This window comes from Meleagris gallopavo, chromosome 2 (assembly GCF_000146605.3).
Source record: "Meleagris gallopavo isolate NT-WF06-2002-E0010 breed Aviagen turkey brand Nicholas breeding stock chromosome 2, Turkey_5.1, whole genome shotgun sequence".
In the NCBI taxonomy this organism is placed as follows: domain Eukaryota; kingdom Metazoa; phylum Chordata; class Aves; order Galliformes; family Phasianidae; genus Meleagris; species Meleagris gallopavo.
The window spans coordinates 55363541-55379197 of record NC_015012.2 but is presented as its reverse complement, the minus strand read 5'-3'; positions in this window follow the sequence as shown (position 1 = coordinate 55379197).

Genomic DNA, 15657 nt, shown 5'->3' with positions numbered 1-15657 from the left:
AAACCCTGGTGCCCACGTTGCTTCTGAGCTCCCACAGCCCATGCACAAACTCCACGTATCCATCCCTATATAAACCAATGCCTTTGCGTGTCTGCATGGATGTAAAGTGTCACAAACCACCACTCTGGACAATGACAGAGGAACAGGCATTCACCAGTGAAGATAACATACAGGACACGTTCAGGAATTATACTTACATTTATTCAGTGAGATATATATATATATTTATGTACGTGTGTGTGTGTGTGTATGAATATATAATACACAGGAATAACTATTGAGAGAGGCTGCATAATCCTGGGAGTGTCTGGTGCACGGGGCCAGAGCTCCAGGTCCTGTTCATTATTTTCTGCATGAATTAGGCAAGTCGCTTAAGCCTGATCCAGTAGAACATTTGATGCTGTTTTGGATCTCAAGTTCAATTTTTCAGACTTGGGTACCTGAGATTCTGAGCTCATTCTGGGTGGAGCTGCATTCCAGTCCCTGGAAATCAAGCAATTTCCAAGTGCCAGGCTGAAATTTCCCATAAGCTGAAAATTTTTGAAAGTTTTATGTAATATTTAATGTAGCAGATGTATAATATTAAACACAGTGTAGAGGTTTAAATGGAATGAAAGTGTCATAACAGGGTATTTTAGCTTTCCCTGTATAGCAGTTAATCAAAATCATGTTTCTATAAAAATCATTTTCTTAATATGGAAAGAAACCAGTTTAGGCACTTAACTGATGATCCAATTTTGAGCAGATAATTTTTCATACCTTTCAGTGATTTCCCACAAAATGGCAACTACAGGTAGTTAGCAATTTTAGAAGTCAGAAAATTTAATGAAGCATCTACAAATAGTTTGTGGGCCTAATTTTAATTAAAAAAAAAAAGGCCTTAATTTCTCTGTCTTAGTCTTCCCACCTATACAAAGGGAATAATATCTGCCTCACATATTTGTGTGAGGTTTGAATTGTTTATGTTTGTAAAGTGCTTAGGAAATAGGAAGAACATTTAATGATTAAGTATTTCAGTGGTAACTGCTTATTCATATATTACATATAGAGTAGATATACACACACTCACACATGGATTACACATATATATATACATATATGCCTATATGAAGTTGATATTCATAACCTTACTTAAGTTGCAATTAGAACACCACCATTAAAAGGAAATTAGGACTGTTGACTACTAAACTAAATGATTAGTGGACAGATCTCTTCTGGAAGCAGTTTAGAGCACAGTAATGTGAGAATATCTGGATAACAATTTTGATTTGTACAACTGTATCCTCCTCAAAATCCAGTAAAGAATGTTATTTTTCTAGGCTGGGCTTTTGTTATAAACTTAAATATTCAGAACGCAAGAGATACAATCCAAATGTGTCTTTTTTTTTTCTTTTCTTTTTGGCATTTGTTAATTCTGAATGTATTTTTAACAAAAGTGATTTTTTTGACTTACTAGTGTAATTTGCATTTAAAACAATAAATGGAAAAAATATAGGTTTCCAAGCTATTCATGGCCCCTTGCTGCTATTCACAACTCACAGGAAACTTAGAATTACAGTTGCCAGCTGAGCAACAATGCAGGATAAAGAATCCTATTACATTTACATGATGACAATCCTGATCTGTGCAGTGCATGGATGTGACAGCACTGAATAGAAATTGCCGGGTCATGACACCATTTTAATGCAGCCATAGGTAGCAAGAATTTTCATTATCACTGACACTAAAAGGTTTCTTTTACAAGGCTGACTGCAATAGACTCTTTCCTTAGAAAGCATCTTTTTTTTTTGCCCATTCATTGTGAATTTTAAGCATATAATAGGTTTACAGTTGCCAACAGTGTTAAATATGGCAGAAGTAATACTTGTTAAGAGGGAGCTATGTAACATTAATATTTCCATTGCATTCATTTTCCTTTATGTGCTATTCCTTGTCTCTATACGGAAATGAAGAAATCCTGTCTTAGATAATACCTTTACAGAGCTCTTGTATATTGACAGCTTGCCTAAGGGGCTTTAATGAGGGACCATATACACTTCAAGATATGTGACTGTGTTCTCTTCATACTATTCCTTAGTAAGAGAGTTCATTAATTGTTGCCTGTAGGATTTTTTTATGCTGTAATTGTAGTGAAAGTGGTACTTCTCAGTCAGGTAAAGAGAAAATGGTTGTGCTCCACTTGCTCAGTTTAAGTACTGCTTGCAATACTCAGGAGCCATACAGCATTTTGAAAAAGGCTGGTGCAATATGTATTGATTCCTGAATGTCTCCAGATAGGAATGGCTGCTAACTCAGTCTCTGAAGGTTTTTTAGCCATCTGCACTCTTACCTTCCATTTGAGTACACTGATAGCAGGCAAAACAAAACTACATACAGCACTAGTCCTTTCAGCATTTAATACTTTCATTTTCAGTTCTCTGTTTTCTTTTGAATGCAATTATTCAGAGGTTGTCTCTGAGTAAATCTCATCCAAATTCAAATCTGAATTTCCAACCAAAGGCAGAAAGCCCCACAAACAGGTTACATGTGCTTCTTTTTTTCATTTCTTTCTTTCTTTTACTTTCTTATTTACTCCAAGAAGTCTCTTCAACTTACCTGAAATCAAACAGTTAAACTTTCTGAGTTTTTTTTCTAGCTAATGTAAATCTGGCTTCTTTATACTGCATGTGTATTGGAGACAACCACTAAAGGTGAATGAGATGTTGTTAAAGAACCAATACACATGAGTATTGCAGAAGGTATTGTGTCCACTGTCCCTTTGGGAACGATGCAGATCAGTTGCCATGCTAATCAATCCGCTCCAAGCTAAGTGCAATAATAAATGTAATTACCATATATAAAAGAAACTGCCCTTTAGACTACAGTTGCTCATTCTCATAAAGAAGTAGCACAACACCAAATGAGTGAATGAAAAACGTTTCCTTCTTATATTGTCTATCATACTTCATCCCCTCATGGATCACAGAAATTGTCTCTGGTCTTGCATCCTGACAGGTGCCTCTGTTGAGACCTTCACCAGAAGAAACAACTGTGGTCAGCTGGATCTGTAACCTTCTCTCCTGTTGGGAGAGGAGGAAGAATATTGTACCAAATTAAGTGCTTTACGTAGTATCATGCATGCATTTGTTATCCATCTTCCTCCACACATAAAAAAGAGGTCTCTCAAAATGATCTTTTCCTTTATCTCAGAAACCAGGACAGATAGTCTTTTACAAGGTGCATCCAAATTCTGTTGACATCAGTAAAGAGTTTTTTCTTTATATATAATTAAAGCACAATTTTTTTCTGTTTTCTCTTGAGTAGAAGACAGCTATCAAAACTTCCAAAAGCCTTGAGATTAAATATTTTGAGCAGACTGTGAAACTTGAAAATTCAAAAAATTGCTTGGGGTCATCTCTGTCTCAAAATGAAATCACCAGGACAAAGGCAAGACTTTCTACATTCACCAGTTAAAAAGGATCTTCACTATCATCTTACCTATCTACTTGCCCAACATTGTCTTCATCCTGCTGGCAAATAAGTCACAAGGAGCTAAACATGGAAAAGTGTTAATTTATACTCTTCAACAGTCTGCTGTACTCCCCATGCATTCCAGAGTCACCCTTACCTGATAATAGTCCTCTCTTTTTTTTCCCTGTCACCATCTTCCTGACCCTTTCTTACTCCTGCTCTGTATGAATACATCTACAAATCTCCTACTTAAAATACATACTGCTCTTTGTCATATCCATTCTTTCAAACTCTCCTTATGATGACAGTGATTGCAATAATGGAGGATGATGTCATTGAGGTTATGTACAAAACTGGAAGAACGAGAAGCTTGAAGGTTACATATGTCCTCCAAAGGCCCAAGATACATTGAGACACTTTATACAGCTATAAAGATTGACAGTGTTACAGATGCCATGAGATTCAACTGGCCTTAGTAAGAATCATTTTCAAATGTGCAATTGCATTTACTAAAACTATAGTTCAGTTGGTACAGAGTCATAAATACCTGGAGTTACACAAGACACAAGTGAAACAGAAGCAGATTCGTTGAAAATGTGTTTACGAACACTTTGACCAAATCAGACTTGAATTTCAGTCTCTTTGAATTTGTCTCAGATTTTTTTCCTGTTGCAAATATTTGGATGATTGATTCCTGTGCATGCAGGTGTTCAGAAATGAACTCTTTGTTCCTAGGGGGACATATAAGTGTGTGCAGTTACACAGATTTATGTGAGATTCTCAGTATTCATGCATCTATGTGCATTTGTGCTAAATGTTGGCTCATTTCTCTCTGCAATATACATATATATTATCTGAGTATATTTCACAGTGGAGAAACAAAACCATATACACAGTGTCTCATCTTTTCTACTTCTAACTTGTCCCGCCCTTCATCTCAAAGGACTCAATGCCCTGACTGTTAATTTTTCAGATGGGCATTCTTTATATAGAAATTACTTATTTCCTTATACTTACATTCCCGTGTATGAGCATGATGCAATATATGAGCACAGTAAATAAGATGATACCTTCTGCAAAGAGCTTGTATATTAAATAAAATAAATGAGATTATTTCAATTAAAAATAAACAAGGAAAAAAGGAAAATATTAACCCAATGATCTCACAATCCCACTCAGAAGTTAAAATTTGATAGAAAAAAAATAAAAAGTACTGCCAAACAACTCTAGGAAAAATAACGGGGCAGGAAAACAAACCAAACCAACCAACCAACCAAACAAACAAACAAACAAAAACAACAAAAAAAACCACCAATGATTTACAATTATAATGTCATGTGGCTACTTTAAGTACGTACATATGAAAATAGGGTAAAAAAAAATAGCCAATTATATCTCACTAGAATATCCAATTATTTATGATAGCTCCATATAGATGTATTACATGAAATACTACATTTTAGAGGCACTTAAAGCAGTAGCTATGGAAGAACAACATTGAAGTAACTGTAAATTGATGCCATCACAGAAGGTTGATGGATTGATTCAATTAATCAGTAAGTCATTTCTAAGAGTTCTGCAGGGATTTATTTACCAAACACTTACATTGTTTATTTTCCTCTCTGGAGGGTATGTATACTATCATTTTTCTTCATTATTATTCTCATTTCATTCATCAATTTCTGACAAATATTTTCATGCCAATATGTGGCACGTTGTGCGTGTAAATTGCCTACATTCGCTGATTTAAAGCAATATACTCAGAGCTACCAGCAGCCAAAAAGTTTTGTTTTATTTCCCTCAGGTCCCAAGAAACTCTATTCATCTATAATCACCATCAAGACATGTTTCCTGTTTGAATTTTTCTATCATTTTTCTCCAAATGACAAGGATGTAAGGTCTTGTCTAGCATGACATGTGGGTACCTGCTTAAACTTCAGACAGAAACTTAACACGAAAAATATTTTGAACACTGTTGACACTATCATATAAATATTGGTTTAGCCTTCTATTTTATAGTTCAAATCCAGGAAAACAATACAAGAATCATTTGAAGAATTTCAGCAGTAGCATTATGTTTTCCACAGGATTTGACTGATCTTAGTTTTAAGTATTATCATAGTATGTCTTTCAAAAGAAATGCATGGAAATGGCCAAGTGAGATCAAATTACATACTATGAAATTGCAAATGCTGGACAGGTCAGAAGTCTGGGCAGTCCACACTGTCTGAGGAACTTCTCCAGTGCATTCAGAAAATTCCTGCTATGTGTTAGATTGGGATCAACAACAGAGGGGTGGTGGTAGCAAAATTGAAAGTGCCTCATCTAAAATACTAAGTTGCTGGCAGAGTGAAATCCCTGTATGGGTCTGATTGCAGCTGAACTGCAGATAAACAGTTTAGGATGTCAGGGGAAATTGTGTCAATATTATCAAGGGACTAACTCCTATACCATATACCTTTGACTGACTTAAAGGAGTAATGGTGCCTGTACGGCGTGAGTAATGATGTAATGCTATTGCATCTGCAAAAATGATTTGTGATTGAGAAAGGCAGCACGTGGTCACATTGTAGGTGGTGGTAACACACAGGCAATGATCTCAGACATCCATATAACATATAGCCAGCATTACTCATCTGTATTCCATTTTCCTCTGCTCACCAGTTTTCTTCTGTTGGGATTGTTTCCAGTAATGCAGATACTCACTAGAATTCATGTTATTAGATATTTTATTATTACTATTTTTGCATCAACAGTAAAAAATGATTTTCTTTTTCCTTTCAGATTTGAAATTATGCTCATTTAAGTAAAATGAGCTGCACTCATAGATACAAAATATTTAGCTCTATCCACAGGTCTGTTTGTAAAGGACAGATGGAGCCCGATACTTCATAGTGGCGACCAGCATGAGTGCAAGAGGCAACGGGCACAAACTGACATACAAGCAGTTTTTAATAAGCATATAACTTATTTACTGTGGAGCACTGGAAGTCCAGAGAGGGTACAGAGTCTTTTCCTTGGAGATCTTCAGATCCTGTTCATGGTCCTGGGCAACCTGCTCTGGGTGTTTCTCCCTGTGCAGGTGACCTCAACAAGTCCCTGCCACCCTCAGTCATCCTGTCACCCTCACCTCTTGTTTAAGCTATATTTGTTTCCCTCTAAAAACATCCCCACTGTCTACAGACAATGAGAAAATTTTGCTTACTGTCTTGGGGTAGACTCAGAATTAACCTCTGTTAATATCAATGCCAGCTCCATTAAGATCATTAGGAATTTTGCTGTTTGTTTCAGTGAAATCACATCTCACTCTTCACAATTAAGGTGCCTGAATATTTGCTTTGCTTGAAAAACAAACATCCACAGCAATTACCTGCAGTAACTTTTAAATGGCTCTACAAAATGTCTGAGTTCTTTTTTTCCACTTTCATGCTCAGCATTTATCAAATGCATGGTATGGTGATCAAAAATATATCTATAGTCATTTGCACTGACCTTCATGACTCACTCATTACAACATTTGTACCAGTAAAATCTTTCTATCATTCCTACTCTTCTGTGCATTTCATTTCATGTGAATAAGTATCACTCCAGAGGATTAGCACCCTGGGAGGCTTTCTTCAAAACATGAGTGCTAAAGAGGAATCAAAAGACATTTGCATAGCTGTTTGGCCCATGTGATAGTGGGAATCTGCTGCATGGCCTCTTTTCCTTTATAATAAATGTTAAATATCAATTTTAACCTACAACTCAATCCAAGTATTTCACATTCTTCCAGCTTCTTGCTCAACTGTATGGTGCTCTTCAGATTTGTTAAGTTTTTCATTGAGCAAACTAATTCAACAGCTGGGAAATTTTTGCACATAAGCAGAAAGATAAAGGACAATCTTGAAAGGCAGGTTAATAGTATCCAGTCCTTATGGATATACAATACTTGATAGAAACATCACTCAGTTTGGAGTTTCTGCTGTTCTAAAGTGCTTCTCTCATTAATTCTTGGCCTGAAATATAGTTCCTGACAAAACTCTGTCCAAATCAGACCTCCAACATGACAGCTGCTTCCTTTCCAAGACAGTGTGTACAACTCTGTATTTGGCTCAATGAAAGGAAATATAGGAGAAGCTAGCCTTTATTCCTCATGCCTCTTCCCTTAAGCTTGGCTTTCTCAAACCTGGACATGTGAGACAGCCTTAGCTCTCAATTGCATTTTGGGTAATTAAACGGAACTGCAGGTGTGCACCAGTGAAAGTTGAGGATCTCTGTGTCCCTATGTGCTATGCCACCTGAGCAGGGCCAGAAGCAAGGATGTACAGGAAGGCCAGGCTGGATGTGGCTCTGGGCAGCCTGGTCTAGCAGTTGGTGACCCTGCACATAGCAGGGGGGTTAAAACTAGATGATTATTATGGTCCTTTTCAACCCAGGCCATTCTATGATTCTATGATTCTATGACACTATGATTCTATGACAGCAGGATCCCCTACCCTGCTCATTGTTCTGCCCCTGCCTCCAGCACCTTCACTCAGAGCCTGCCCTGCCTCCAACACCATTACTTCCCAGAGATTCTCTGTGGTCGGAGCCAAGCAGCTTCATTGTCCTCACCAGGCAGGTGCAGCATGTCTGGAACTGCAGAAATCTCTTCCCAAGTTTCTGTTCTTACCCAGATCATGCCTTTCTTGGAGGAGAAACAGTCAGATGGCTGTTGCTTGGCTCCAGCTTTTGTATCTGAGGAGGCAGATCTGTATCTTGCCTTGCTCTTAAGAGACATTCACTTGCTAAATAGTTTTATTAGAGGATGAAGTTTTGACACTTCAAAATTTTTGTACTAGGAAAGGTTTAGAGAGGGTGTACTTCTGAGAAATAAACCTTAAGTGAAAACAGCTAAGTCACATTTTGAACTTGAATTTATTCAAGCCTCTTTTAGAGATATGAAGACATCTTGAGTCATGTGTATAACTATTTAGTGTTTTATTACTAATATTACTGTTTACTGGTATGGTTATTTGCTTTATTTATTTATATATTGATAAAACAATCAGAGGTAATAACAGAGAAAACTCATGCAAAAGTGTCATAAAATAGCAGAAGACTGCTGTGTTAACCATCAGGACTGATCTCAAAAAACCATCCCCAAGCTCAGACCTGATGTCTGTTTGCACTGAGAAACAACTCCTGAGCCCCGGAAGCCAGCAGGTCTGTTTAACTTGGGTTGTTGAATTGTGTTTAATTGGGTTGACCACTCACTCTCTCAGATAATCTCTGAGTCCTACCACCTTTGCTTTCACAAGAGAACAAGCTCTAGCCTTATGAAATAGAAGTTCATTACTCATCTTTGATCCTGAGCTATTTCTTTTCTGAACTTCTCACCTGAATTGTCTGTAACTGAGGCTGGAAAGAGAGACCAGGTGGATCTTTGAAGGACCTACTGACACATAAAACCCCAGGACTTTCCAAGGAAATTTGGATTGGGAAAACCCTTTGGCTAAGCCTTCTCAAATGTTATAGGATTAATTACAGTTTTAAAGAGCTGGGCTCCACAGTCTAAAGTACTTTATTTATGTGATATTGGTGAGGAGAGTTAACCTCAAACTAGACCCTCAGTCTCAGTGAAAGTCAATGGGTCTTCAGTTCTTCTCAGCCATTTGACTTCTTAGGTCTTTTTTTTTAAAGACTCACTAATGCTTATTTTCATTTAAATTCTTTTGAAATGAAACAGAAGGACCTTTGAAAACTGGTGCTCTTCTTGTTTAGACCGTATGGACCAATACATTTTGTCCATCAGGCTAAATAAATCAACTTGTTTCAGCCGTTGTGTTTCAGGGTTTCTCATGTCTTACACTCTGCTAATGTCCCTGAAATTTTTTCACAGCTTGCAGGGAGAAAGAATTAGAAATTTCATCCACATTTGCACAGATATTTTTATTTTTATTTCATATTCTGATGTAATGGATGCATGTCAATAATAGTAAAAATAACTCTGCTCTGCAACTGCCTACATACTGTGACAGTTTGCACAATACTTCCTCACCCTCTAACACTTCAGAATCCCTTCCTCTCCCATCTGTCCCAAGCAAGTGGGAGAGTCTTTTTTGCCAGAAAATATATTCTTTAACATACCTCCCTGGAGTACAACAAGTCTGCCTTAAGAAAAATGATGTGAGCCCTCCCTGACTGTCAGAAGAGAAGTCGTTACTAATTATAACTAAGATCGTGTCAGTGATCTGGATTCATCGGTAATTCTTATAAGATCCTGAAGAAAGCAATAAACACATTAACAGAAATGTGCCAGAAGCAAGTTGCTATGATTCCTTCCTCATCTTTCGAAAACCTGCCTTAGGTTTATAGTCGTTGTGACACAACACAGCAGTCCTGGGCCTTCACAGGTGGGCAGGTGGGCAGCTGGAAAGGGCCATAGTGGGGAGCAACCCTACCATTGTTTGTTTTCTGACCTATCTGAAGCACACTGGAGATTTGACAGCAGAGGAAAAGACCTATCACTTGTGATCCTTTATATGAGAAACTAAGTGTAAAACTAACCCTTCTTCATACTACTGGCTTCAGTGAAGCAGGATGTGCATTCAAATGTTATGCCCACTTCCCTTGGATTTTGGTGCAGCCAATCATATCCTGCTCTGTGTTCGAGGACAGAAATTCTTCTGCTGAATTGTCTGAGCACAGAAAACACTTCTGTAGGGTAAAGGCCTTGCCCAGGGAACCTGCCCTGTGCCGCAGCCTGAGCACGCAGCCCACAGCCTGGGCTGCACATCAATGTAAAATACAAAGGGCTGCATCACTTAAAAGAGTAACTCAAGCCTCCTTTATTATGCTGAGCCTCTTCTACCCCTCTAGAACTATAAAGGAGTCTTAAAGAGAGGAGGAGAGTCTTAATACTTCTGTCTAAGTATACTTCGAGTCTTAATACTTCTGGCTGCCTCATTTGGCTGCAAGAGCACACAGAGGTCCCTCTGAAAACAGGAACTTGGCCCAACATCAGCAGATCGGATAAAGTACCCTCCTTCTACAAAGCTCTTTATTGCTATTCATAGAATTATAGATTAATAGAGTGATCAAATCACAGAATGGTTTGGGCTGGAAGGGACCTTAAAGACCATCTAGTCCCAATCCCCCACCATAGCCAGGGACACCTCCCACTAAATCAGGCTGCCCAGGGCCCCATCCTATCCCCATCCAACCTGGTCTTCCTAACCTGATCTCCCATGGATGGGGCATCTGCAGCTACTCTAGATAACCTGTCCCCGGTGCCTTACCATCCTCATATTAAAGAATTTCTGCATAATGTCTAGTTTAAATCCACCCTCTTTTTATGTAGAGTATTAGCCTTTTCCTGTTAGTACACTCCCTGGTAAGAGTCTCCACCCATCTTTCCTGTAGGCCCCTATAAGTAATGGAAAGCCACTACAAGATCTCTCAGGAGACTTCTCCAGGCTAAACAAACCCATCTCCTTCAGCCTGTCTCAATAGCAGAGGTACTCCAGCCCTCTAATGATCTTCCTGGCCTTCTCTGGATCCATCCTAACAGCTCTATGTCTTTCGTGGGGGATCCAGACCTGGACACAGTCCTCCAGACAGGGCTTCACAAAAGCAGAGTAGAGGGGGACAATCACCACACTTATTTTGGTGGCATGTTTTATTATTCATAAATAACAACAGATTCAGTACCTTATTTATTTTGTTACTCCAAAATACATGGTAATGCCTTTTCGGCAAGAATATTAAAGCAGGGATTTTTCACGCCCAGTGTGACTATGGAATCTCTCTGACAAATGCTGAAGCACAACAGCTCTTTAGCCCTCACCACAATTTGGTACAATTAATACTCCTGCATAGGGGGCACAAGAGTTACAGAGGCAAAACAGAGTAGCGGAGATTAAAAGAAAATGAAGAATACAGTATATTTAGTAAAAGCTTAATGAGAAAATCCCAGGTAACCGTCAAGCTCTGGCTTTTGTGTACAGCTATCTGCTGCATTGGCACGTGTGTGGTTTGCTGCTGACTCTGCTCAAGAGATAAAAATTGTGTGAAAGGCTGAGTTACTCGGAAGTATTGCATTGGGACAGAAAGGTAGGGGCATGGCACATGTACGTGAGCAAGGTACATGTACTCTAGTGTTGTGGAGAAGATGATTGCAAAGTATGGTGTGGAACAGACAATTCAAATAGATTTGTATCAGATTGTGGTCCTAAGTGCATTGAAAAGAATGGAAACCAATTATTAAACCATGTAACAGCAGAATCACAACAAAAGTCTTCTTCCAGATCCCATTTGCTGTGATAGCTGCCATCCTCACTGTCCATTCTTTTTTACTGTGTTCTCAGAACCCTGATCTAGGATCAGACTAGCCTGAAATAAATGCACTGGCTTTCAAATTAATAAAGATTTTTCAAATATTATGTTATTTTAATTCAGGTTTGGCACATGCTGATAGCAACCAATAAACTAGTTAGGTGTAAACAGCACCTGCTCTCTTGAAAATGTATGGCTACAGAAAGTTAACATCATGATTTACTGTAAAACAACTGTATTTTGTCACACTGTGCCATAAATGTGAAGTCTGCCTCACATTCCTGCTGTGAATTGCTTTAGCATACATTAGACAGGGATTTGGAGAGTCTCACTGCAGAACTTGGGGCTCTGGGACATTAGTGAGACTGTCACTAAGGAACTGACTCTGAGTGTTCTTTCACACATCCGTGGTGGGTTTGCAGGTCTGAGTCACACTAGTTAGTCACACTGTCAGCCAAGAATAATGTTAGGTGCCGAAGTTGGTATAATGCTCGGGTCTCAGGCCTGCTCCATGTCTCCCTGCTGCTTGCTCCCTACCTTTGGCTGATAGGAAGGGATATTTCTAGCTACCAGCTTGGCAGTCTATGTAGCCAGTTTGCAGGAAAAAAAGTGCCCTGTATGTGACTAGAGTTTCCCATGGATATTTCCCACCCTGGAAAGTAAATTGCTTAGCATTTATCAGGCCAGCCTGAAATAGTTCCCAAAATAGAAGAAAGTATAACATTAAATAAAAGGTATTTGCTCTAGAGAAGCTAAAGGAAAGCAAGGGAACTGTTTACTGGTTTTGCAAGTGAGTACAAAGAAATGAAACAAGTTGGCCATGAGCCAGCAATGTTCCCTTGTGGCCAAGAAGGCCACTGGTATCCTGGGGTGCATTAAAAAGAGCATGGCCAGCAGGTTGAGGGAGGTGATCCTCCCCCTCTACTCTGCCACGGTGAAGCCACATTTAGAATACTGTGTCCAGTTCAGGGCTCCCCAGTTTGTAAAAGACAGGAATCTCCTACAGGGAGTCCAATGGATGGCCACAAAGATAATTAAGGGCCTAGAGCATCCCTTGTATGAGGAAAGACTGAGTAACCTGGGTCTGTTCAGCCTGGGAAAAAGAAGACTGAGAGGGAACCTGAGAAAGGTTTATAAATATCTAAAGGGAGGTGGGAGGCAAATGGATGAGGTCAGGTGGTGGTGTGGAGCAATAGGACAAGGAGTAATGGCCTAAAACTTGAACACAGGAAATTCTGTGCTAACATGTGGAAGAACTTCCTTATGGTAAGGGTGATGGAGCAATGGAACAGTTTGCCCAGAGAAGCTGTGGAGTCACCTATGGATATATTCAAAATCTGGCTGGATGCCTACCTGTGTAACCTATTGTACAGTATCTACTTTAGCAGGGAGTTTGGACTTGATGATCACTTGAGATCCCTTCCAATCCCTGCAATTCTGTGACTCTGTGCTTCTGTGAAATGACAACACACCTTCAAACTGCTTTGTGTGTCAGCTGAGTGTTGGGCTGTGTTGGCTGTTTTGCTCACCTGGCAAAGCTGACGTGACAATTACACATTCATCAGAATTAGGGCCTAAATCTTTAGACAGATCACCTCTCTTGAGTATTATCTCTCCAAATGAAATCCTAAGCTGATGTAAATAATCTGCGAAGAATCCCCTGGACTGAGATGCACCTCTTCATCTTGTGACTTGCAATTTTGGTAATTACTTGAAAACTGTGACACTAGCTTTGAAGTTTTCTAATCATGAATTGCTATTTGTCATAATGTAAGCCTTGAATATGCAAAGAAAAATGTGCTTTGGAAACCAAAACAGACTCATTCTGGACAGCCTACTCTGTGTTTATTTCCAGAGGTGCCTTCCCACCTACACCCTCCAGTGATTCAAGTCTATATACTACTCCGTTACTTGACTTTAAACATTCAAATTCTATATGTTGCACACCAGAATCACTGCTTGTATAAGATTCCAACTCAGTTCTTACCATAAATTCACAAAAAGCAATGGGAAGTGATTCAAGCCTTAGGACATGAAGGTGTTTGGAATTAACAGTACTACCCTAAATCCTACCTGTGATATTTGGAGGACTTTGAGACAGTGAGTTGTTAGATCTTGAGCTTCTGAACAGGTTGAATTCCCTGGACAACATAGAGGAGGTGACTGACGCTGTTTCACTTCTTGAGAAGGGAATCAGAAAGTCATAAACAACTAAAAGCAAGTACCAGAAAGAAGGTGTGCATGTGATAGAGAAATATCCCTGAAGAAAAAAAGGAATCTTAGGGCAGGTAGGGAGACAGGTGAATCTGGTTAGTTTTTACAACCAGGAGTTATCTCACTGCTTAATCAGATACAGGTGGGCACAGTTTTCCTCTCATTTGATGTGGCAGTGCAGTTCATAGAATGATATGGATGTTTTCCCCTTCTACAGGTAAGGTGATTGTAATCACAGGATATTGCACTTGGGAAGCCTGCTTTATACGGTAAAAAATCTCATGTTGTTGGTATATGCATTTTTGAAGCCTCTGAGCAGAAGTATGCAAGCTTTTATAGGCCAGATAAAGCTCAAGAAAACCACACATTCTGAGCTAAGGCTAGGATGCTAGAAATGAATGTAGTTAGGCCATAGAGGGGAGACACCTCAGCAGATGCTTTCATTTTTAAAGTCTGTGTGTTCTCCCACACAGACAACAAAGTCTGTTCTGTGAGTTTTTATAATAGGTCTGCCACAGAGTGTGTAGGCTATGAGTTTTGCTGTTTGTTTTATTCCAGAAGTCAGTGGCTTGCTGAGAATCATCTTGTCAGTGTCACGTGTTTTGTATGGCCATCACCTGCGGGGGTCAAATGAACAAGAGCAGCTCCTAAGCATTTATAATTTCACCCAGAAATCAGGGTGGAACGTAAGCCTGGGGTGTCTGGTTATTTCACTAGAATTACCTTGACCCTTATAATCCTGTTTTGAGAAGTAATTTGTTTACTGGTATTTTTATCATGAATAGTATTTCTACTTTATTTCTCTGTTTGTTATTTGTGTTATTTCACCCTGATGTGAGCCTTCCTAAAGGTAAAGACATGCATTTCTCAGAGGTCACACCTCTGAGCTCCTTATCAGAGCCTGTGAAGATGAAATGTTTGACTCCAGAGGAGCATTTTAGCAGCTTAATTGACCATCCTGAACAGTACCAGAACCTGCTTGCTGATTTGTGTGCACCTCCACTAGACCATGGGGTAGTTGGCAATACAAGTGCTGACAACGTGTATGCACCTGAATGAAATGCTGGTGCTTTGAAATTTTTCAAATGTGTCATGTGGTTCATAGCTTGAACTCTTCACTGTTGTTTTGGTCATATTCTTTTTGAGTCATTAAGTCCAGAGGTAAGTGATACTTCAGTTCTTGAAACTACTTGAAATATATTTTTGTAATAATAACAATGTAGTGTTTGGTTAAGGATATCCTCTAAATAAGTTATCCGTTGCTCCTAGGCTCTCTAAAGTATATCTTCTGTTAGTGTAAGAGCCTCTTTTTCTGCCTTTGGCAGTTTCTGTAACGGAAGTATCTATTAAATGGTTAATACAGATTGGTTTATTCAAATAGTTCAAATGTTGCTATTGACTTTTCATTGCCTAATGAAAGAAAAAGGTAAAAAACAACAGCATGTCCAAAGCGTATCTAATCTTTTACACGCAGTTGGGACCAATGATGTTTGATTCTCAGATTTCCCATAATATTGTTGGCATAAATCTTTTCAGATGCCTGGAAGGTGTTTTCTTCAGTGTCACTGCTCTTTTTCCTTTCATTTTCCAGGTTAGCTTTGTTTTCTTACACTCCAGAAGCCCTGATAGGTCATAAGAACTTGTTCTGGACTAGACATTCTGACCTATTTTTATAAAAGATTCATCATATTCATG